This window comes from Salvelinus alpinus, chromosome 21 (genome assembly GCF_045679555.1).
Source record: "Salvelinus alpinus chromosome 21, SLU_Salpinus.1, whole genome shotgun sequence".
Classification (NCBI taxonomy): Eukaryota; Metazoa; Chordata; class Actinopteri; order Salmoniformes; family Salmonidae; genus Salvelinus; species Salvelinus alpinus.
The window spans coordinates 46,397,056-46,423,587 of NC_092106.1; the positions used below are offsets into that span (position 1 = coordinate 46,397,056).

At 42.4% G+C, this 26,532-nt stretch overlaps 1 protein-coding gene across 8 annotated transcripts in view; it reads right to left on the bottom strand.

Moving 5' to 3' along the window:
* LOC139548376 (muscleblind-like protein 1) overlaps window positions 1–26,532 on the bottom strand; it is a 217,206-nt gene that overhangs the window by 122,520 nt on the left and 68,154 nt on the right. Inside the window, exon 1 of one of the 8 annotated variants that reach the window (XM_071358018.1) lies at window positions 15,650–15,806. The exons of the other annotated variants lie outside the window; for them this stretch is intronic. The gene's annotated coding sequence lies outside the window, so the exon portion shown is untranslated. Of the gene's footprint in view, window positions 1–15,649; window positions 15,807–26,532 lie in introns of those variants that run through there. 8 annotated transcript variants of the gene reach the window in all.

A 26,532-nucleotide genomic window follows, 5' to 3' on the forward strand; every position in this document is an offset into this window, starting at 1 on the left:
GTTCAGATAAGGAGAGAAGGAGAGGAGAGGAAGAGGGACATATGGTTCAGATAAGGAGAGAAGGAGAGGAGAGGAAGAGGGACATATGGTTCAGATAAGGAGAGAAGGAGAGGAGAGGAAGAGGGACATATGGTTCAGATAAGGAGAGAAGGAGAGAAGAGAAAGAGGGACATTTGGTTCGGATAAGGAGAGAAGGAGAGGAGATGATGGAGGATGTGAAAAAACTCGCTTCAGACATTAACTGCTAATGTATTGCAGCCTGGTCTCCTATCTGGGATCATTTCCACTGTAGTCAACTACTTTCTAAGTCCAAAGCAGTTATTCTGGTCAAGTGCGTGTGTGTGTGTCTGTGTGTGTGTGTGTGTGTCTCTTTGTGTGTGTGTCACTCTCTCTCGCTGTGTGTGTGTGTGTGTGTGTGTGTGTGTGTGTGTGTGTGTGTGTGTGTGTGTGTGTGTGTGTGTGTGTGTGTGTGTGTGTGTGTGTGTGTGTGTGTGTGTGTGTGTGTGTGTGTGTGTGTGTGTGTGTGTGTGGCTGTACAATAGACAGACAGACAGACAGACAGACAGACAGACAGACAGACAGACAGACAGACAGACAGACAGACAGACAGACAGACAGACAGACACAGACAGACAGACAGACAGACAGACAGACAGAGACAGACAGACAGACAGACAGACAGACAGACAGACAGACAGAGGGAGTGATACGGTAATGTGAGAATATACAGAGATAAAGAGCATAAAGTGCATACAGCAGTAAAAAGGATATCGAGGATAATTAGGTAAAGAGGATAAAGAGATAAGGAGGATAAAGAGGGTAAAAAGATAGAGAGGAAATTGAAATAAAGAGATTTATTTTACCTTTATATAACTAGGCAAGTCAGTTAATCTTGTCACTACAGGGGGTGCTGTTTCAACTTCGACATTTAGCGTTCCCAAATTAAACTGCCTCGTACTCAATTCTTGCTCGTACAAGAAAACAATCTCTAGTTTCTAAAACCGTTTGAATTATGTCTGTGGGTGAACCAGAACTCTTTCTGCAGCGAAATTCATGACAGGAACTGCGAAGGTCTGAAAACTAGGCTCTGTTCTCAGATCAGTTTAAAGGTCTGTATGTATCCTATGGGTCGACATGAACTGCACCCGCCTTCCCCTGGATGTCAGTAACCAATGAGAATTGGAATGGAGTTTCTACGTAGCTCTCAGACCTTATAAAAGGCCATGACATGCAGTGTCCGCTCTTTTCGACTTTCGTCAAGACGCAGAGGAGGACATCAGGATGGCATGCTCAAACGCTCTCGTTTTAGGCCCAATATATATCCATCTGTGATTTAATTCGATATAGGTGTTAGAAACATCATAACGAAGTTATTTTAAACCGAGTTATATCAGTTTATGCGAGTATATTGCTATTTTCGGTATTTCCTTAGTATTGCGCCATGAAGATTTGGGCATGTCTGTGCGACATAGCTATTGTTAGCTGCTAATTCCAAAGTTGAAGAGGATGTTTTACAACCGTGCAACGATTCTTTTAGACAAAGGACAACTTGCCCAAGATTCTGATGGAAGCTCGTCCAAAAGTAAGAACTATTTATGATGTTATTCCGTATTTATGTGGAAAAATGTAAAAGTGTTTGGCCGCTATTATTGCGGCACTGGTCTGGCTGTAACGCACACTGTATGTCTAGTAACGTTAATTTTAAAAATCTAACACAGCGATTGCATTAAAACCTCTTGAGAATACAGGGGGTGCTGTTTCAACTTCGACATTTTGCGCTCCCAAATTAAACTGCCTCGTACTCAATTCTTGCTCGTACAATATGCATATTATTATTACTATTGGATAGAAAACAATCTCTAGTTTCTAAAACCGTTTGAATTATGTCTGTGGGTGAACCAGAAGTCTTTCTGCAGCGAAAACCATGACAGGAACTGCGAAGGTCTGAAAACTAGGCTCTGATCTCGGATCAGTTTAAAGCTCTGTATGTGTCCTATGGGTCGAAATGAACTGCACCCGCCTTCCCCTGGATGTCAGTAACCAATGAGAAGTGGAATGGAGTCTCTACGTATTTCTCAGACTTTATAAAAGGCCATGGAGTGGAAGGTCCGTTCTTTTCAACGCTCGTCAAGACGCAAGAGAGGACATCAGAATGGCATGCTCAAAAGCTCTCGTTATCGGCCTAAGATATATCCGTCTGTGATTTAATTCGATATAGGTGTTAGAAACATCATAACGAAGTTATTTTAAACCGATTTATATCAGTTTATGTGAGGATTTGGACATGTGTGTGCCACGTAGCTATTGTTAGCTGCTAATTCCGAAGTTGAAGAGGACGTTTTACAACAAAGTAACGATTCTTTTGGACAAAGGACACCTTGCCCAAGATTCTGATGGAAGCTCAACTAATAGTAAGAACTATTTATGATGTTAATTCGTTGTTCTGTGTAAAAATGTAAAAGTTTTTTTCGGCCATTATTGCGGCACTGGTCTGGCTGTAACGCACACTGTATGTCTAGTAACGTTAATTTTAAAAATCTAACACAGCGGTTGCATTAATAACTAATGCATCTTTCAATTGCTGTCCAACCTGTATTTTTTAGTCAAGTTTTCGATTATTTATTGATTAGATTAGGTGCCTTTCCAAGATGGCGCCGGCCAGAATGCATGCCATGTTTTTACTGATTACATTGCATAACCACGATTTGTGCTGCTAAATATGCACATTTTCGAACAAAAGCTATATGCATTGTGTAATATGATGTTACAGGACTGTCATCTGATGAAGTATATCAAGGTTAGTCAAAAATTATATATCTTTTGCTGGATTGTTACGATCGCTAACCTGTGCTGCTGGTAAATTGCGGTTGTGATTCTGGCTATTGTGGTAAGCTCATATAATGCTATATTGTGTTTTCGTTGTAAAACACTTAAAAAATCTGACATATTGGCTGGATTCACAAGATGTTGGGCTTTCATTTGCTGTACGCTGTGTATTTTTCAGAAATGTTTTAAGATGAGTAATTAGGTATTTGACGTTGGTCTCTGTAATTATTCTGGCAGCTTCGGCACTATTTCAGATTGCAGCTGCAATGTAGAACTGTGATTTATACCTGAAAAATGCACATTTTTCTAAAAAAACATATGCTATACCATAAATATGTTATCAGAATGTCATCTTATGAAGTTGTTTCTTGGGTAGTGGCTATATATATCTTTATTTAGTCGAATTAGTGATAGCTACCCATGCAGGAAAAAAATGGTGGGAAAAAAAAGTTGTGTCTTTTGCTATCGTGGTTAGCTAATAGATTTACATATTGTGTCTTCCCTGTAAAACATTTTAAAAATCAGAAATGATGGCTGGATTCACAAGATCTGTATCTTTCATCTGGTGTCTTGGACTTGTGATTTAATGATATTTAGATGCTAGTATTTACTTGTGTCGCTATGCTAGGCTATGCTAGTCAGCTTTTTTTACTGTGGGGGGTGCTCCCGGAACCGGGATGGTGACTCGTGAGAAGTTTTAAGAACTAATTTATCTTTCATTTGCTGTCCAACTTGTATTTTTTAGTCAAGTTTATGAATAGTTTTCGATTAGAATAGGTGCTTTTCCAAGATGGCGCCGGACAGATTGCTCTAAGTTTTGGCCACTATTCTCATTGTATAACCACGATTTGTGCCGCTAAATATGCACATTTTCGAACAAACTCTATATGCATTGTGTAATATGATGTTATAGGACTGTCATCTGAAGAATTCTGAGAAGGTTAGTGAAAAAAAATGTATATCTTTTGGTGGCTTATACTTATCGCTATGTTTTTGCTTGAATCAATGCTGTTGTGATGTTTGCTATTGTGGTAAGCTAATATAACGTTATATTGTGTTTTCGCTGTAGAACACTTAGAAAATCTGAAATATTGTCTGGATTCACAAGATCTGTGTCTTTCAATTGCTGTACGCTGTGTATTTTTAAGAAATGTTTTATGATGAGTAATTAGGTAATACACGTTGCTCTCTGTAGTTATTCTAGTCGCTTCGGTGAGAGTTGTGATGGTGGCTGCAATGGTAAACTATGATTTATACCTGAAATATGCACATTTTTCTAACAAAACATATGCTATACAATAAATATGTTATCAGACTGTCATCTGATGAAGTTTGTTCTTGGTTAGTGGCTATTTATATCTTTATTTGGTCGAATTAGTGATGGCTACCTGTGCAGGGAAAAATGGTGGAGAAAAAAAAAGTTGTGTCTTTTGCTATGGTGGTTAGCTAATAGAAATACATATTTTGTCTTCCCTGTAAAACATTTAAAAAATCGGAAATGATGGCTGGATTCACAACATCTGTATCTTTCATTTGGTGTCTTGGACTTGTGATTTCATGAACATTTGATTATATGATATCCCTGTGGCTTTAGGCTAGGCTATGCTAGTCAGCTTTTTTGATGGGGGGGATCCCGGATCCGGGGTTGTGACTCGTTAGAGGTTAAGAACAAATTCTTGTTTTCAATGACGGAACAGTGGGTTAACTGCCTTGTTCAGGGGCAGAACGACAGACTTTCACCTTGTCAGCTCGGGGATTCGATCTAGCAACCTTTCGGTTACTAGTCCAACGCTCTAAAAAGGTTAAAGAGGTAACGGGGTAAAGGGGTAAAGAAGATAGAGGTAAAGACACAAAGATGATAAAGCTGGAAAGAGATAAGAAGGATTAAGAGGATAAAGGATAAAGAGAATAAAAGGTTAACGAGATAACGAGGATAAAGGGATGAAGAGAATAAAGAGGGAAAGAGATAGTGGTAAAGAGGTAAAGACAAAGAGGATAAATAGGTAAAGAGATAAAGAGGTAAAGACAAAGAGGATAAATAGGTAAAGAGATAAAGAGATTAAATAGATGAGGATAAAGCGGATAACAAGGATAACGAGATGAAGGGGATAACGAGATAAAGGAAAACGAGGATACAGAGGTAAAGCTATAAAGAGGTAAAGAGGAAAAAGAGGTAAAGAAGATAACGAGGTTAAAGAGATAAAGAGGTAAAGTGTTGAAGAGATAAAGAGATAAAGAGGATACAGATGATGAGGAGGTAAAGAGGATAAAGAGGATAAAGCGATAAATAGATAAAGAGGTAAATAGCTCAAGAGGAAAATACATAGAGGATAGAGACGTAAAGAGGTAAAGACAGAGGATAAAGAGGTAAAGAGATAAAAAGGCAAAGCGATAACGAGAATAAAGAGGTAAAGAGATAGATGGTAAAGAGATAAAGAGGTCAAGACAGAGGATAAAGATGCAAATCGGTAAAGAGGTAAATAGGTAGATGATAAAGAGCTAAAGAGATAGAGGGTAAAGAGATAAAGAAGTAAAGACAGAGGATAAAGAGGAAACGCAATAAAGATGTAAAGAGGAGGAGGATAAATTTAAAAGATAAATCGGTAAAGAGATAATGAGGCAAAGACCTAGAGGAGAAAGAGGTAAAGTGATGAAGAGATAAGGAGGTAAAGAGATAAAGAGATACAGATGTGAAGAGTTAAAGAGGTAAAGAGACAGAGGATAAAGAGATAAAGAGGTAAAGAGATAAAGAGATACAAAGTAAAGAGGTAAAGAGATAGAGGATAAAGAGATAAAGATGTAAAGAGGTAAAGCTATATAGAGATACAGAGGAAAATAGATAAAGAGATAAAGAGGTACAGACCGAGGATAAAGAGGCAGTGATTAAGAGGTAAAGAGGTAGAGGATAAAGAGGTAAAGAGATAAAGAGGTAAAGACAAAGAGGCTAATAGGTAAAGAGATAAAGAGGATGAATAGATAAAGTGGCTGAAGAGGATAAATAGGATAAAGAGATAAATAAATAAAAAGATAAAGAGGTAAAGAGATAGAGGGCAAAGAGATAACGAGGTAAAGACAGAGGATAATGGGCCAAAGTGATAAAGAGGTAAAGAGGTAGATGACAAAGAGGTAAATAGATAAATTGGTAAAGACAAAGACTGTAATGGTAACGAGATAGAGGGTAAAGAGATAAAGAATTAAAGACAGAGGACAAAGAGGCAATGTGATAAAGAGGTAAAGAGGTAGAGGATAAAGAGTTAAAGGATAAATCGGCAAAGAGATAACGAAGTAAAGATATAGAGGAGAAATAGGTAAGGTGATAAAGAGATAATGGGCTAAAGAGATACAGAGGTAAAGAGATCGAGGATAAAGAGATACAGAGGTAAAGAGATAAAGGGGTTAGGAGGTAAAGAGGTAAAGACATAGAGAACAAAGAGGTAAAGTGATAAAGAAGTGAAGAGAATGAGGATGAAGAGGTAAAGAGGTAAAGACAGAGAGTAAAGAGGTGTCATGACGTGGCCCTCTTTGGATATAGCAAGCACCAACTCTCTCTCACCACCTCTCTCTTCCCCCTACACCCAGGCTCTGTTATCTCAGGTCGTAAATTCATGGAGGAGACTCTCTCCCTCATGCAGTATAGAGAGAGAAAGGTTCACAGTAGAACAAAGGAACTTCTTCTACCTCACAGAACTTGAGAACTGAACAATGTCCATGTTTTGGAGAATGTGTAACCGGTCGGTGGAGAATCCAGCTACGACCCGTCCATTTTGTTTAAAGTTTGTGACAATACAGAGAGACAATACAGCCACATTACCATAACTCTGTTTATACAAGAGTCTCCGTTATGAGATTTGCATCTAATTATTGTATAAAATTAATGAGTAAAGATGAAACTATTTGTGAAATTTTGTAATGTGATTTTAAACTGTTTAATGAAAGAGAATCCAATTCCCTTTAAAGTTTAACTAAGTCATTGGCCCGCCCCATGAGCACAGACATTGATCTTGCGTCATGGGACAGCCCCTTTCTACTGTTACGAATATAACCCCCACTTGGAGGAATTCTCTTCAGACCAGCTTACCTCGATAACCGAGAGGGCTAAGGTTTGAGTCGAGACCAGTACCTCATCACAGAGGGAGTTAACTTCTTATGGCTGCAGGGTCAGTATTGAGTAACTTGGAAAAAGGTGCCCATTTCAAACGGCCTCGTACTCAATTCTTGCTCGTACAATATGCATATTATTATTACTATTGGATAGAAAACACTCTCTAGTTTCTAAAACCGTTTGAATTATTTCTCTGAGTGAAATAGAACTCATTCTGCAGCCCACTTCCTGACAGGAAGTGAGATTTCTGAAATCGAGGTCTCTGTTCAAAGGCTTGCCTATAAATGGGCATGATACGTATTGGTATACATACACGTCATACACCTTCCCCTAGATGTCAAGAGGCGGTGAGAGAAGAAATGAATGGATTATCTTGGTCTGAAGTGTAATAAATCCTCTTGGAATGACGTATCCGCCATTTCCTGTTTTTTCGAAAGCGTGAAGATGAACGTGGAATCGCCTTCTGGAAAGCCGTCGTTATAGGCGAATACTATCTCCGGCTTTGATTTTATTTGATACATGTTACAATATCATCGAAAAGTATGTTTTTTCAATATAGTTTTATTAGATTATTAAAATTTATTCGGGACGTTAGGCGTGTTGCGTTGTTTGACTTTGTTCACGAAGGAGAGCTTCGCGCCACTGGGCCAGTGTGCTTGCTAATTCAAGAGGGAAAGAGGTCGTTCTAAACCCAAACAAAGACGGTTCTGGACAAAGGACCCCTTGTACAACATTCTGATGGAAGATCACCAAAAGTAGGACCCATTTTGGGATGCTATTTCATATATCTGTCGAACTGTGCTATCGCTACCGGTTGCCTTGAATCAATGCTGTTGTGTGTTAGCTATTGTAGTAAGCTAATATAACGCTATATTGTGTTTTCGCTGTAAAACACTTAAAAAATCGGAAATATTGGCTGTATTCACAAGATCTTTGTCTTTCATTTGCTATACACCATATATTTTTCAGAAATGTTTTATGATGAGTATTTAGGTATTTGACGTTGGTGTCTGTAATTACTCTGGTTGCTTCGGTGCTATTTCTGACGGTAGCTGTGATGGTAGCATCAATGTAAAACTGATTTATACCTCAAATATGCACATTTTTCGAACAAAACATAGATTTATTGTGTAACATGTTATAGGACTGTCTGATCTGATGAAGTTGTTTCTTGGTTAGTTTGGTTGGATCTTGGTTAGTTAGGTTGGCTTTGTGCATGCTACCTGTGCTGTGAAAAATGTCTGTCCTTTTTTCTATTTGGTGGTGAGCTAACATAAATATACGTGGTGTTTTCGCTGTAAAACATTTTAAAAATCGGACATGTTGGCTGGATTCACAAGATGTTTATCTTTCAAATGCTGTATTGGACTTGTTAATGTGTGAAAGTTAAATATTTCTAAAAAATATATTTTGAATTTCGCGCCCTGCACTTGAGCTGGATGTTGTCATAAGTGTACCGGCACCGCCCTGCAGCCTGAAGAAGTTAAGGTTTGAGTAGAGACCATGCATTCCTCGGTTGCTGAATTCTTAACCATACCACATGGTTAAACTCTGAGACTATCGATACCGACAGAATAAGAGCAAATATTCAATACTAATTACTAGTCTGCAGCTAGGAATTATGTACCATTGAATGTGAAGACCGACAACCGCCGAAACATCTATTCTATAAGAACATTTCAGAATGTTACTCTGAAGTTTCCATTCTAACCAAAGACTCCAGGGACGCAGAGAGAATCTCGGATGAACTTTCCAACAGAAAAGGACGATTCCAACAGAGATCACAACGACACACTGAGCGTAAATATATATTTATTGATTGCAATTATTCCCGAATGAGTGAGCGTTCATGTGCAAAGGATTAGCATTTCAATTATTATAATTATCAACTGTGTAGTGTCTTTTGTCTTTCGCGCCCTTCTCAGTCCCTTTGTCTACCAAGCCGCCATGCCGGTTTAGCCCACCAGGGCACATCCCCTATCATTTCCTTGTAACCATATCTACAGTTTGTTTGTTTGTTATGCATTTCTGTGATTATTTAGTTAGTTAGTAAATAAATGATTAAGACAATTGATGTATGGATGATTCATAGCAAAGACTGGGTTTGTGCGGATAACCAACAATTTACGACGTTTGGAATGAGACTAACGTGAGGTAAAGAATAATTCATTCAGATGAAGACTAATTGATCAGATATTAAAATATCTGAAAAGTTATATTAGGAAAATTATAACTTTGTAATCTGAAGATTTTCCTTGGTGCCCCGACTTCCTAGTTAATTACATTTACATGATTAGTTTAATCACGTAATAATAATTAAAGAGAATTGATTTGATATAATAACTTTGGTATCATAACTTCAATGATACCAAAGACACGACAGATGTAAAGAAATACAGAGGTAAAGGCATAGAAGATAAATATTTAAAGAGGATAAAGACATCTCCATTAAATAAGGAACAGTCCGATTGGCCCTCTCTCCTCTACACTGCTGAATTCATTTATAATTTGCTTCCATCTCTTTACCCTCTTCCTCTTCTACTGTACTGAGAGGTAGGTCTAATCCTGGCCTGACTGAAATGGCCAAGAAAAGAGTAAAACATTAAAGGCATCAGCATGCTTCAGTTCGGCTGTCCCCCCCCATTTTAGTTGGCCCCTCCCAGTTCAGCTAGCCCCTCCCAGTTCAGTTGGCCCCTCCCAGTTCAGCTGGCCCTTCCCAGTTCAGCTGGCCCCTCCCAGTTCAGCTAGCCCTTCCCAGTTCAGTTGGCCCCTCCCAGTTCAGCTGGCCCCTCCCAGTTTGGTTGGCCCTTCCCAGTTCGGCTGGCCCTTCCCAGTTCAGTTGGCCCCTCCCAGTTCAGCTGGCCCATCCCAGTGTGGTTGGTCCTTCCCAGTTCAGTTGGCCCCTCCCAGTTCAGCTGGCCCCTCCTAGTGTGGTTGGCCCTTCCCAGTTCAGTTGGCCCCTCCCAGTTCAGCTGGCCCCTCCCAGTTTGGTTGGCCCTTCCCAGTTCATCTGGCCCCTCCCAGTTCAGTTGGCCCCTCCCAGTTTGGTTGGCCCCTAGTGTGCTCACATACACCCTATAAAAGACCTTTGCTTGAGAAACAAGGAAAAAGCGGCAGTAGTACTGCTTGTCCATTTTGAGACGTCGTACCCAGCACACACTTCCTCAAAATAGCCAAAAGTAATCTAAGATAAGACATCTGTCGTTCATTTTGACGTTTTTGCCAAGGAGATCTTAGTCACGCAATTTTACATCTAACTAAGATGTTTGGTGCGGTATTTCTCAAGTGGAAAAATGTGCATGAAAATGAATCGTCTCTCGTTGAATTTCAACAAAGACTTTATATTAAAAAAAAAACTGTTCACCAATCACCGACAAAGGGGTACTTCGGCCTGCTGAAAAAATGTTGTGTGCCTGAACAGCAGAGAAAACCAAGTCCAAAATGAACAAAAACGTCACAAAATGTCCTCATAACAATATGTACCAACTGTTTCTGCTGGGAAGCATGCAAACGCCTTGAAAGTTGGCAGGAGATCTCTGTGAAGAACCAATGAACTATCACTATATCATCCTCCCTCCCTTATCACACCAAGGAGGAGTGAGAGACAACCTACTCCCTCTCTGCCTAGCTCCCTCCTTCCTTACGTGTCTCATCACATGCCCAGGCCTGTGTGTTCCCGGGGGTGATTCAGTCATGAACACACACACACACACACACACACACACACACACACACACACACACACACACACACACACACACACACACACACACACACACACACACACACACACACACACACACACACACACACACACACACACACACACACACACACACTGCTAAGAAATGCCATTAAATGTGTGGGAACCAGGAGGACTTACAGTAGCTGGATGCAGCTCTAGGGAGAGAGAGAAGGCACAGCTATATAGAACACACAGCTATAGAACACACAGCTATATAGAACACACAGCTATATAGAACACACAGCTATATAGAACACACAGCTATATAGAACACACAGCTATATAGAACACACAGCTATATAGAACACACAGCTATATAGAACACACAGCTATATAGAACACACAGCTATGTAGAACACACAGCTATATAGAACACACAGCTATATAGAACACACAGCTATATAGAACACACAGCTATATAGAACACACAGCTATATAGAACACACAGCTATATAGAACACACAGCTATATAGAACACACAGCTATATAGAACACACAGCTATATAGAACACACAGCTATAGAACACACAGCTATATAGAACACACAGCTATATAGAACACACAGCTATATAGAACACACAGCTATAGAACACACAGCTATGTAGAACACACAGCTATAGAACACACAGCTATATAGAACACACAGCTATATAGAACACACAGCTATATAGAACACACAGCTATATAGAACACACAGCTATATAGAATACACAGCTATATAGAACACACAGCTATATAGAACACACAGCTATATAGAACACACAGCTATATAGAACACACAGCTATATAGAACACACAGCTATATAGAACACACAGCTATATAGAACACACAGCTATATAGAACACACAGCTATAGAACACACAGCTATATAGAACACACAGCTATATAGAACACACAGCTATATAGAACACACAGCTATAGAACACACAGCTATATAGAACACACAGCTATATAGAACACACAGCTATGTAGAACACACAGCTATATAGAACACACAGCTATATAGAACACACAGCTATATAGAACACACAGCTATAGAACACACAGCTATATAGAACACACAGCTATATAGAACACACAGCTATAGAACACACAGCTATATAGAACACACAGCTATATAGAACACACAGCTATATAGAACACACAGCTATATAGAACACACAGCTATATAGAACACACAGCTATATAGAACACACAGCTATATAGAACACACAGCTATATAGAATACACAGCTATATAGAACACACAGCTATATAGAACACACAGCTATATAGAACACACAGCTATATAGAACACACAGCTATATAGAACACACAGCTATATAGAACACACAGCTATATAGAACACACAGCTATATAGAACACACAGCTATATAGAACACACAGCTATATAGAACACACAGCTATATAGAACACAGCTATATAGAACACACAGCTATGTAGAACACACAGCTATATAGAACACACAGCTATATAGAACACAGAGCTATAGAACACACAGCTATAGAACACACAGCTATATAGAACACACAGCTATATAGAACACACAGCTATATAGAATACACAGCTATATAGAACACACAGCTACAGTGGGGAGAACAAGTATTTGATACACTGCCGATTTTGCAGGTTTTCCTACTTACAAAGCATGTAGAGGTCTGTAATTTTTATCATAGGTACACTTCAACTGTGAGAGACTGAATCTAAAACAAAAATCCAGAAAATCACATTGTATGATTTTTAAGTAATTAATTAGCATTTTATTGCATGACATAAGTATTTGATCACCTACCAACCAGTAAGAATTCCGGCTCTTACGGGCCTGTTAGTTTTTCTTTAAGAAGCCCTCCTGTTCTCCACTCATTACCTGTATTAACTGCACCTGTTTGAACTTGTTACCTGTATAAAAGACACCTGTCCACACACTCAATCAAACAGACTCCAACCTCTCCACAATGGCCAAGACCAGAGAGCTGTGTAAGGACATCAGGGTTGAAATTGTAGACCTGCACAAGGCTGGGATGGGCTACAGGACAATAGGCAAGCGGCTTGGTGAGAAGGCAACAACTGTTGGCGCGATTATTAGAAAATGGAAGAAGTTCAAGATGACGGTCAATCACCCTCGGTCTGGGACTCCATGCAAGATCTCACCTCGTGGGGCATCAATGATCATGAGGAAGGTGAGGGATCAGCCCAGAACTACACGGCAGGACCTGGTCAATGACCTGAAGAGAGCTGGGACCACAGTCTCAAAGAAAACCATTAGTAACACACTACGCCGTCATGGATTAAAATCCTGCAGCGCACGCAAGGTCCCCCTGCTCAAGCCAGCGCATGTCCAGGCCCGTCTGAAGTTTGCCAATGACCATCTGGATGATCCAGAGGAGGAATGGGAGAAGTTAATGTGGTCTGATGAGACAAAAATAGAGCTTTTTGGTCTAAACTCCACTCGCCGTGTTTGGAGGAAGAAGAAGGATGAGTACAACCCCAAGAACACCATCCCAACCATGAAGCATGGAGGTGGAAACATCATTCTTTGGGGATGGTTTTCTGCAAAGGGGACAGGACGACTGCACCGTATTGAGGGGAGGATGGATGGGGCCATGTATCGCGAGATCTTGGCCAACAACCTCGTTCCCTCAGTATGAGCATTGAAGATGGGTCGTGGCTGGGTCTTCCAGCATGACAACAACCCGAAACACACAGCCAGGGCAACTAAGGAGTGGCTCCGTAAGAAGCATCTCAAGGTCCTGGAGTGGCCTAGCCAGTCTCCAGACCTGAACCCAATAGATCATCTTTGGAGGGAGCTGAAAGTCCGTATTGCCCAGCGACAGCCCCGAAACCTGAAGGATCTGGAGAAGATCTGTAGGGAGGAGTGGGCCAAAATCCCTGCTGCAGTGTGTGCAAACCTAGTCAAGAACTACAGGAAACGTATGATCTCTGTAATTGCAAACAAAGGTTTCTGTACCAAATATTAAGTTCTGCTTTTCTGATGTATCAAATACTTATGTCATGCAATAAAATGCAAATTAATTACTTAAAAATCATACAATGTGATTTTCTGGATTTTTGTTTTAGATTCCGTCTCTCATAGTTGAAGTGTACCTATGATAAAAATTACAGACCTCTACATGCTTTGTAAGTAGGAAAACCTGCAAAATCGGCAGTGTATCAAATACTTGTTCTCCCCACTGTATATAGAACACACAGCTATATAGAACACACAGCTATATAGAACACACAGCTATATAGAACACACAGCTATATAGAACACACAGCTATATAGAACACACAGCTATATAGAACACACAGCTATATAGAACACACAGCTATATAGAACACACAGCTATATAGAATACACAGCTATAGAACACACAGCTATATAGAACACACAGCTATATAGAACACACAGCTATATAGAACACACAGCTATATAGAACACACAGCTATATAGAACACACAGCTATATAGAACACACAGCTATATAGAACACACAGCTATATAGAAGACACAGCTATATAGAATACACAGCTATAGAACACACAGCTATATAGAACACACAGCTATATAGAACACACAGCTATATAGAACACACAGCTATATAGAACACACAGCTATATAGAACACACAGCTATATAGAACACACAGCTATATAGAACACACAGCTATATAGAACACACAAGCAAACATAAACAAATACTAAGCTCACACATCAAACCTGCCTGGAGCAGTAAGGACAGAACAAGAGGCAGAATGATGCTCCTTGGCTGGCTGGCTGCTATCACTCACCATCTGGGGGGATAACAACGACACTTCAACGCCCTATGAGCACAGGACGTTGAAAATACGTTAACATGACTTCAGTAGACCGGGATCCAAAAGACAGACTGGTATGGATTCCGTCTTTCACGCCTCTTTATAGTCAGTTGGTGTTCATAAGGTGTTATGAAGGTGTTATGAAGGCTCATACAGTAAAATCATACCAGACCAAATGGTGACTGATTCTCTGAGTTGGATGGAACTGTTGAAGAATGACTCTTACGTGTAACGAATATATACATAAAGGACTCATCAATAAACATCTTAGCCTGAATGAATAATGGATCTATTTCCCATTGTCACAGGCTGAAGATGTTACTATACTGAACCACAGTTGTCACGTTAGTCGTCACGTTAGACCAGATAGCTAGGGTAATGACCGGAGCCCAGGGAAACTGGCTGGCTGAGCCTGATGCTGCATGTTCAGACAGGCTAACATGCTAATAATACACACATAGGATTATGCACATAACCACATGTGACACAAACATGCACACTGACACACGCGCACACACACACACACACACACACACACACACACACACACACACACACACACACACACACACACACACACACACACACACACACACACACACACACACACACACACACACACACACACAGTATGAAAGATACGCTGTGACAGCCCATATCTACACTACAAACCCACATGTTGGTGTTGTATCTCGCAGCGTTGTACTCTGTGTGTATGATAGTCAAATTGGTGTCACTGACGCTCATGTGTCACTCTCTTCAGAGACATCCATCTGATCATGTGATAACCTGCTGCTAAAACGGGCCCACTCCCCCAGCCTAACCCAGGATTATTTTACACTAATGAAGATTGTTCAGGAATAACAGGGACGCGGGGAAGAGCCAGTGCCCTGGATAACACAAGCTGCTTCTGAAGATCAGCTGTAGGGTCTCAGAGCTGAGTATGTACAGCCAACCAGCTCTTACAGTCACAATTCAAAACCAGACCTTCATCCATGTTTGTAAAATGTAACATTTTGAAGTGTTAATTTTAGGCATGAACTCTAAATGAACTCTATGAATCTTTTCTGTCACTGGATTTGAACTTTCACCCTTTGGAATCAGAGGCAGAAACAATCGGTCATTCCCGTTCACAACGCCCTAGCAAAACTGAAACCTACTTGAAGGGAACAGCGCTCACTGTTGCCCCTAGTGGCCGGTATCCACGTCATCTACTGACGTCCTCAGGCATGGATGGACTTCTAATACTGAATTGTATCACGGGTGACCTGGCTGTGTATTGCATGTTCTGTTTCTGTGTTCTGTGTGAGAAAAAGATTGAGAGAGAGAGAAAGAAAGAAAGAAAGAAAGAAAGAAAGAAAGAAAGAAAGAAAGAAAGAAAGAAAGAAAGAAAGAATGAAAGAAAGAAAGAAAGAGAAACAGTGAACAAGAAAAAAGATAGAGGGAAGGAAAATGCTTAGTTGGAAGTCATTTCTTCACCTTAAATTACTTCCAGAGCGAGAGCAAGGGAGAGAGAGAGGGAGAGAGAGAGAGAGAGGGAGAGAGAGAGGGAGAGCAAGGGAGAGAGAGAGAGGGAGAGAGAGAGAGAGAGAGAGAGAGGGAGAGAGAGAGAGGGAGAGAGAGAGAGGGAGAGGGAGAGAGGGAGAGGGAGAGAGAGAGGGAGAGAGAGAGAGGGAGAGGGAGAGGGAGAGGGAGAGGGAGAGGGAGAGGGAGAGGGAGAGAGAGAGAGGGAGAGGGAGAGAGAGAGGAAGAGAGAGGGAGGGAGAGAGAGAGAGGGAGAGGGAGAGAGAGAGAGAGATCAAATATACAGACAACAAATTCCAATTGGCTATACTAAAACTCTTTAACATCGTCCTTAGCTCTGGCATCTTCCCCAATATTTGGAACCAAGGACTGATCACCCCAATCCACAAAAGTGGAGACAAATTTGACCCCAAAAACTACCGTGGAATATGCGTCAACAGTAACCTTGGGAAAATCCTCTGCATTATCATTAACAGCAGACTCGTACATTTCCTCAATGAAAACAATGTATTGAGCAAATGTCAAATTGGCTTTTTACCAAATTACCGTACAAGAGACCATGTATTCACCCTACACACCCTAATTGACAACCAAACAAACCAAAACAAAGGCAAAGTCTTCTCATGCTTTGTTGATTTCAAAAAAGCCTTTGACTCAATTTGGCATGAGGGTCTGCTATACAAATTGATGGAAAGTGGTGTTGGGGGTAAAACATACGACATTATAAAATCCATGTACACAAACAACAAGTGTGCGGTTAAAATTGGCAAAAAACACACACATTTCTTCACACAGGGTCGTGGGGTGAGACAGGGATGCAGCTTAAGCCCCACCCTCTTCAACATATATATCAACGAATTGGCGCGGGCACTAGAACAGTCTGCAGCACCCGGTCTCACCCTACTAGAATCCGAAGTCAAATGTCTACTGTTTGCTGATGATCTGGTGCTTCTGTCACCAACCAAGGAGGGCCTACAGCAGCACCTAGATCTTCTGCACAGATTCTGTCAGACCTGGGCCCTGACAGTAAATCTCAGTAAGACCAAAATAATGGTGTTCCAAAAAAGGTCCAGTCACCAGGACCACAAATTCCATCTAGACACCGTTGCCCTAGAGCACACAAAAAACTATACATACCTCGGCCTAAACATCAGCACCACAGGTAACTTCCACAAAGCTGTGAACGATCTGCGAGACAAGGCAAGAAGGGCCTTCTATGCCATCAAAAGGAACATAAATTTCAACATACCAATTAGGATCTGGCTAAAAATACTTGAATCAGTCATAGAGCCCATTGCCCTTTATGGTTGTGAGGTCTGGGGTCCGCTCACCAACCAAGATTTCACAAAATGGGACAAACACCAAATTGAGACTCTGCATGCAGAATTCTGGAAAAATATCCTCTGTGTACAACGTAGAACACCAAATAATGCATGCAGAGCAGAATTAGGCCGATACCCACTAATTATCAAAATCCAGAAAAGAGCCGTTAAATTCTACAACCACCTAAAAGGAAGCGATTCCCAAACCTTCCATAACAAAGCCATCACCTACAGAGAGATGAACCTGGAGAAGAGTCCCCTAAGCAAGCTGGTCCTAGGGCTCTGTTCACAAACACAAACACACCCCACAAAGCCCCAGGACAACAGCACAATTAGACCCAACCAAATCATGAGAAAACAAAAAGATAATTACTTGACACATTGGAAAGAATTAACAAAAAAACAGAGCAAACTAGAATGCTATTTGGCCCTAAACAGAGAGTACACAGTGGCAGAATACCTGACCACTGTGACTGACCCAAACTTAAGGAAGGCTTTGACTATGTACAGACTATGTACAGACTCAGTGAGCATAGCCTTGCTATTGAGAAAGGCCGCCGTAGGCAGACATGGCTCTCAAGAGAAGACAGGCTATGTGCACACTGCCCACAAAATGAGGTGGAAACTGAGCTGCACTTCCTAACCTCCTGCCCAATGTATGACCATATTAGAGAGACATATTTCCCTCAGATTACACAGATCCACAAAGAATTTGAAAACAAATCCAATTTTGATAAACTCCCATATCTACTGGGAGAAATTCCACAGTGTGCCATCACAGCAGCAAGATTTGTGACCTGTTGCCACAAGAAAAGGGCAACCAGTGAAGAACAAACACCATTGTAAATACAACCCATATTTATGCTTATTTATTTTAACTTGTGTGCTTTAACCATTTGTACATTGTTACAACACTGTATATATATAATATAACATTTGTAATGTCTTTATTGTTTTGAAACTTCTGTATGTGTAATGTTTACTGTTAATTTGTATTGTTTATTTCACTTTTGTATAATATCTAACTCACTTGCTTTGGCAATGTTAACACATGTTTCCCATGCCAATAAAGCCCCTTGAATTGAATTGAATTGAATTGAGAGAGAGAGGGAGAGCAAGGGAGAGAGAGAGAGGGAGAGAGGGAGAGAGACAGTGAACAAGAAAAAAAGATAGAGGGAAGGAAAATGCTTAGTTGGAAGCCATTTCTTCACCTTAAATTACTTCCAGAGCGAGAGCAAGGGAGAGAGAGGGAGAGAGAGAGAGAGAGGAAGAGAGAGAGAGGGAGATCAAGGGAGAGAGAGAGAGGGAGAGAGAGAGGGAGAGAGAGAGGGGGAGAGAGAGAGGGAGAGGGAGAGAGAGAGGGAGAGAGAGAGGGAGGGAGAGAGAGAGAGGGAGAGGGAGAGAGAGAGAGAGAGAGAGGGAGAGCAATGGAGAGAGAGAGAGGGAGAGAGACAGTGAACAAGAAAAAAAGATAGAGGGAAGGAAAATGCTTAGTTGGAAGCCATTTCTTCACCTTATATTACTTCCAGAGCGAAAGCAAGGGAGAGAGAGAGAGATGGAGAGCGAGAGGGAGAGCGAGAGGGAGAGCGAGAGAGAGAGAGAGAGAGAGAGAGAGAGAGAGAGGAGAGAGAGAGGGAGAGCGAGGGAGAGCAAGGGAGAGAGAGAGAGGGAGAGAGAGAGGAGAGAGAGAGAGAGAGAGAGAGAGAGAGGGAGAGAGAGAGAGGGAGAGGGAGAGAGGGAGAGGGAGAGAGAGAGGAGAGAGAGAGAGAGAGAGAGAGAGAGAGAGAGAGAGAGAGAGAGAGAGAGAGAGAGAGAGAGAGAGAGAGAGAGAGAGAGAGAGAGAGAGGGAGGGAGAGGGAGAGGGAGAGGGAGAGGGAGAGGGAGGGAGAAAGAGAGAGAGAGGGATAGAGAGAGGGAGAGAGAGAGAGAGAGAGAGAGCGAGGGAGAGAAAGAGGGAGAGAGAGAGAGAGGGAGAGAGAAAGGGCGATAGAGAGAGAGATGGAGAGAGAGAGAGAGGGTGAGAGAGAGCGGGAGAGAGAGGGATAGAGAGAGAGAGAGAGAAAGTGGGGAGAGGGAGGATGAACGTGGGAGAAAGAGAGAGGGAGAAAGACACCTTAATTTACTGCAGTGGGCTGAATCAGTCTTAAACAAATCCACTTTGAAACAAAAGTCTACACCTCACACACATGATTATGGGCTAATGAAAAGAAGACACCTGCACCATGTCAGATATAGAGTGGAATTATTTACAATTTAAAGTTTGCTTCTTAGTATTGCACTTCATATACGTCACAGAAGACTGAAATATAACAAAACTGTTTGACATAGGAACACCGGATTTTTGGCAGGTTTTCGCAGACAGAGTGGAGAAAGGGAAGAAGTGATGTTTAACCATTCAATGAATCCTGGAGGAAATGACTTGCCATAAGAAGAAAAAGTTGCAATCTTTCTCAATGTCCATTTCTTAGAAGGAATATGAAGAGAAGGAAGAGAGAGAGAGATATATATAAGCTTCAGAAAGTGTAAACTCTTGAGTTCCACATATTGAAAATTAGCCACTTCCAAATGGAAGTGAATTGAACAATGAACTTAACAATCATAGCCTCATGTTTACTGCATGGGCTTCCATTTTTTTCTGTGTTGGATTTCACGTTGTAGATTTTCCAGAACCATTTCAACTGCAAACAGAATGGGTACTCTACTGTGAGTACTCTGAAACACTGCAATCACTTGCTGGGTAATGTAGTCCTCTCTACTTTCCTAAATGCCACTTATAGGGCTGAGAAGGTCATGGCTGTCATGGCTGTGGCGAGGTAATACCAGAGGACAGACAGACAGACAGACAGACTGACAGAGAGAGTGAGAGACAGACAGAGGACAGACAGAAAGACTGACAGAGAGAGTGAGAGACAGTAATGCAAGAGGTTAAAGGGCGCTGACTCTGACTGCAGCAGCAGAGAGCAGAGCGCTAGAGAACAGATGCTGGGGGAGTCACATTTCACCGCATCGCCGGCTGGCCAGGATATCATATATACAACCTGGGCTAACCTTTACTGGATCAGGGGATGAGAGGGAGGAGGCGGGAGGCGGGGTGGGGGGGTGAGAGGCAAGGAGAGAGGGGTTGTGAGAGGCAAGGAGAAGTGGTGACAGGATGGAGAGGGGAGAGGACAGGATGGAGAGGGGAGAGGACAGGATGAATGACAAACAGAAAAGTGTTGAAAGGAGAAAATTAGTTATGATCAAGATATAACATTAGAAGGATACGAGAAGAAAATAACAGAGAGGGAAGGTATAGGAGAGATGTAAGAGGACAGAAAGAGAGGTCAAGAGTATGAAATGACAGGGAGAGAAGAAGAGGCAGAACAGAAAATGATTGGAACTGGAAAGAGAGGTGAGTGAGAGAGGTAGCAAGGGAGAGAGTGTGAAGAAGAGGAGAGAGGGAGAGAGGGTGAAGGAGAGGAGAGAGGGAGAGAGTGTGAAGAAGAGGAGAGAGGGAGAGAGGGTGAAGGAGAGGAGAGAGGGAGAGAGGGTGAAGGAGAGGATAGAGGGTGAAAGAGAGGAGAGAGGGAGAGAGGGTAGATGAGAGGAGAGAGGGTGAAGGAGAGGAGAGAGGGAGAGAGTGTGAAGAAGAGGAGAGAGGGAGAGAGAGTGAAGGAGAGGAGAGAGGGAGAGAGGGTGAAGGAGAGGAGAGAGAGAGGGTGAAGGAGAGGCGAGAGGGAGAGAGGGTAGATGAGAGGAGAGAGGGGAAGAGGATGAAGGAGAGGAGAGAGTGTGAAGAGGAGGAGAGAGGGAGAGAGGGTGAAGGAGAGGAGAGAGGAAGAGAGGGTAAATGAGAGGAGTGAGGGGAAGAGTATGAAGGAGAGGAGAGAGGGAGAGAGTGTGAAGGAGAGGAGAGAGGGAGAGAGGGTGAAGGAGAGGAGAGAGGGAGAGAGTGTGAAGAAGAGGAGAGAGGGAGAGAGGGTGAAGGAGAGGGAGAGAGTATGAAGGAGAGGAGAGAAGGAGAGAGGGTGAAGGAGAGGAGAGAGGGAGAGAGTGTGAAGTAGAGGAGAGAGGGAGAGAGGGTGAAGTAGAGGAGAGAGGAGAGAGTGTGAAGGAGAGGAGAGAGGAGAGAGGGTAAATGAGGTAAGGGAGAGAAGGGGAGACAGGAGAGAGTGATTTTCCATCCTGGCACTCAGCTGGCAGTCAGCACTGTTTGCATTCCAGCTGGAGACTTAAGGACCATTTTTTTATTCACCTCTGTCTCTCCTCCCTCCCCCATTTTACCTATTCATCCAAACTGTAGACTGGTTTCTTCTTCCCAGTATATTTTCATAGACTGTCTGTCTCAGAGCCAGTCTGTGGCGTACTCATCAGGAACACTTCTGACCAAAACTTCATTGGATTAGTTTTCCACCCATAAATCACCTCTCATTGACCTGCTGTGTACCAGTGAGATATATTGTCTATAAAAAAATGGACAGACATCTGCCATTATAAAACGGTTAGTTCCATCCACGTACAGCTCTCTCAGCTCATCGCTCTCTCTCTCTCTCTTCCTCTTTTCTCTCTCTCTCTCTTCCTCTTTTCTCTCTCTCTCTTCCTCTTTTCTCTCTCTCTCTCTCTCTTTCTCTTTTCTCTCTCTCTTCCTCTTTTCTCTCTCTCTCTCTCTCTCTCTCTCTTCCTCTTTTCTCTCTCTCTCTCTCTCTTCCTCTTTTCTCTCTCTCTCTTCCTCTTTTCTCTCTTTCTCTCTCTCTCTCTTCCTCTTTTCTCTCTTTCTCTTCCTCTTTTTTCTCTCTCTCTCTTCCTCTTTTCTCTCTTTCTCTTCCTCTTTTCTCTCTCTCTCTCTCTTCCTCTTTTCTCTCTCTCTCTCTCTCTCTTCCTCTTTTCTCTCTCTCTCTCTCTCTTCCTCTTTTCTCTCTCTCTCCCTCGTTCATGCAGCTCATGCTGCAGTACCACGGTAAAGTGCTGCAAGGTCGTTATCTCCACGGAAACCAGGGGAGCAGAGAGAGAAGGATAGAGAGAAGGATAGAGAGAAGGATACAGGAAAGGGTAGAGAGAAGGATAGAGAGAAGGATGGAGAGAAGGATAGAGAGAAAGATACAGGAAAGGGTAGATAGAAGGATAGAGGGAAGGATAGATTGAAGGATAGAAAGAGGGACAGAGAGAAGATAGAAGGATAGAGAGAAGATAGAAGGACAGATAGAAGGATAGAGAGAAAATAGCGAGAAGGATAGAGAGAAGGATGGAGAGGATAAAGAGAAGATAGAAGGATATCGAGATGGATAGAGGGCAGGAGAGAAAGGAGGATAGAGGGCAGGAGAGAAAGGAGGATAGAGGGAAGGATCGAGAGAAGGATAGAGGGAAGGACGAAACACCAGATGGGGTGGAAGTTGATCAGATACAATCCTAATCAACAACAGCATGTTTGGACATAGAACGGCAGCCAATTCTCTCTCTCTCTCTCTCTCTCTCTCTCTCTCTCTCTCTCTCTCTCTCTCTCTCTCTCAATTCAATTCAATTCAATTGACTTTATTGACATGGCAAGTTATTATTACTTACATTGTCAAAGTATACATATCGAAAAATTTAAATAAAATATATATGTATATATATACACAAAATATATATATATTTATATATAAATAAATGGTGGGACTAACAGTAATAATAATAGTAGTAGTGGACATGGGATTACCATTAATAACAGCTACAACAACAATATTAATCAGAACAACAATACATTAAAGCAACAGTAGTAGACCAGTGTCAACATGACTGAGAAGACACATGACCTGGTACGAAAGACAAAACAAAACTAAGCTAAATGGGAAATATTATCAACATTACTTTGCATTTTTCACTGGCTGTCCCTCAGGCTGTGGCAGGAGGACACATATTTGGCTGCCAAAACTGCACATTTTGGCTTTTCACCCAACAAATATTAGAATTTTTCTTCATCTTTTATAGTTTCAAATTCTTTGTATTGAATTATAATTTTGGGAAAGAAATATGCTCTTAGGTCTGAGTATTTGTCACAGTGTAGTAGGACATGCACTTCTGTCTCTACCTCTCCCCTGGAGCAGAGTGAGCACAGCCTGTCCTCCCTGGGCAGCCAGGTTTGTCTGTGACGACCGGTCTCTATAGCCAGACTGTGCTCACTGAGTCTGTACCTAGTCAATGTTTTCCTCAGTTTTCTATCAGTCACAGTGGTCAGATAGTCTGCCACCATGTACTGTCTGTTTAGAGCCAAATAGCATTGAAGTTTACTTTGATTTTTTGTGGTGTCTTTCCAATAGGTTATATATTTTTCTTTTTGTTTTGTGATGATTTGGTTGGGCCAGATTTTCTGAGGGCTGTCCCGAGGCTCTATGGGGTTGGTTTGGGTTGGTGAACTGAGCCTCAGAACCAGCTGGCTGAGGGGACTCTTCTCTGGTTTCATCTCTTGACATTGTAGAGCTGTGTGATGGAATGTTTTAGGGTCACTTGTTTTTAGATGGTTGTAAAATTTGATGGCTCTTTTTTCTATTCGAATGAGGAGGGGATATTGGCCCAATTCTGCCCTACATGCGTTATTTGGAGTTTTTCTTTGTACTTGCAATACAGTCTTGCAAAACTCTGCATGCAATACTTCAATTGGATGTTTGTCCCATTTAGTAAATTCATTATTAGAGAGTGGACCCCATACTTCACTGCCATATAGAGCAATTGGTTCTATAACTGATTGAAAAATTTTGAGCCAGATTCTAATTGGAATTTCAATTTTGATGTTCCTTTTAATGGCATAGAATGCTCTTCTTGCTTTGTCTCTCAGCTCATTCACAGCCATGTGAAAGCTACCTGTGTTGCTGATATTTAGTCCTAGATATGTGTAGTTTTTGGTGTGTTCTAATAGAACTGTGTCCAAATAGAATTTATATTTGTCATCCTTATTTCCGGACCTTTTTTGGAATATCATTATATTTGTTTTTTTTAGGTTAACGGTCAGAGCCCAAGTCTGACAGAACCTGTGAAGATGATCTAGGTGTTGTCTCTCTCTCTCTCTCTCTCTCTCTCTCTCTCTCTCTCTCTCTCTCTCTCTCTCTCTCTCTCTCTCTCTCTCTCTCTCTCTCTCTCTCTCTCTCTCTCTCTCTCTCTCTCCCTCTCCCTCTCCCTCTCCCTCTCCCTCTCCCTCTCCCTCCCTCTTCCTCTACCTCTCCCTCCATGTCTCCCTGTCTCTCTCTCCTTCTCTCCCTCCTTCTCTCTCTCTCTCTCTCTCTCTCTCTCTCTCTCTCTCTCTCTCTCTCTCTCTCTCTCTCTCTCTCTCTCTCTCTCTCTCTCTCTCTCTCTCTCACACTCTCACCCTCCTCTCTCCCTCTGTATCGCACCCTCTATCCATCTCTGTCTCCTCATCTATGCTCTCCCTCTATATCTCTCTCCCACCTCTGTCTCTCTCTCCCTCTCTCTCACTCTCTCTCCCTCTCCGTCCTCCCTGTCTCCCTGTCTCCCTGTCTCTCTCTCCTTCCATCTCCTTCTCTCCCTCCTTCTCCCTCTCTCTCTCTCTCTCGCTCTCGCTCTCTCTCTCACTCTCTCACCCTCCTCTCTCCCTCTGTATCGCACCCTCTATCCATCTCTGTCTCCTCGTCTATCTCTTCATCACTCACTGTCAGACCATCTTGTCTTGTCTGTCTTATCACTATGCCAACACAACACCTGGATAAGCACAAATAGTACTTTAAAGGGCCAGTCCACTGTTCCCTCAGCTTCTGACCAAAACGGAAGGGTGAGTTACCGTTTTGTTATTGTTTCACCTGCAGATTGTCCCTTTAATAACCGTGGGCCATGGAAAGAAATATGCTGATGTTGCAGTAAAGAGGGATTCAATAGGATCCATTCTGTCTGCCATTGACCCACCGTACAGTAGTGATCCATCAAGGTGATGCAGCCTGTTACAGTCAGGACGTTGATTATGTCTTCCCTTTGATCTATATCCTGTTACATAGAGCACACAGCCCAGACCACATCACTATTACTGAGCAGAAAACCATGAGAGAGCAGATCTGACCTCTGAGAGGTTCATCCCAGTGATGGATAGAAGGTCAGACAATCCCTTGAAATTCAGGACAAGTATGCATGTGTATACAGTATTCTCTCTGCCCTCACGAGCACGGACTCGTGGACGCACGGAAGCACAGACCTCTCACACACTCACGCACATTCACACACACTCTCTGTGTGGCTCCGCTCCCTCTGCAGCTGTAGAATAAACAACGGTTTGGAGGCAGACAGTGTGACATCAGTGATTAGTTTAAATAGTCTGACACAGACACGAACACCAATCGAGGAGGAATGTGTGTGTGTGTGTTGTGTGTGTTTGTTTGTGTCTCTGTGTCTTTGAGTGTGTGTGTGTGTGTGTGGCTCCTCTGCAGTGTACGACCTGCAGCCAGAGTGGTGTGATGAGGCGACGGTGTCACTGAGTTCATGAGCCGAAAGCTACCCAGCCCAGTCCCAGTCTCTCACTACTGCCAGCCTAGCTCCAGTCTCTCACTACTGCCTGCACAGCTCCAGTCTCTCACTACTACTACAGCTCCAGTCTCTCACTACTACCAGCCCAGCTCCAGTCCCTCACTACTACCAGCCTAGCTCCAGTCTCTCACTACTGCCAGCCTAGCTCCAGTCTCTCACTACTGCCTGCACAGCTCCAGTCTCTCACTACTACTACAGCTCCAGTCTCTCACTACTACCCAGCCTAGCTCCAGTCTCTCACTACTACCCAGCCTAGCTCCAGTCTCTCACTACTACCAGCCTAGCTCCAGTCTCTCACTACTACTACAGCTCCAGTCTCTCACTACTACTACAGCTCCAGTCTCTCACTACTACCAGCCTAGCTCCAGTCTCTCACTACTACCAGCCTAGCTCCAGTCTCTCACTACTACTACAGCTCCAGTCTCTCACTACTACCCAGCCTAGCTCCAGTCTCTCACTACTACCAGCCTAGCTCCAGTCTCTCACTACTACTACAGCTCCAGTCTCTCACTACTACCAGCCCAGCTCCAGTCCCTCACTACTACCAGCCTAGCTCCAGTCTCTCACTACTGCCAGCCTAGCTCCAGTCTCTCACTACTGCCTGCACAGCTCCAGTCTTTCACTACTATTACAGCTCCAGTCTCTCACTACTACCCAGCCTAGCTCCAGTCTCTCACTACTACCCAGCCTAGCTCCAGTCTCTCACTACTACCAGC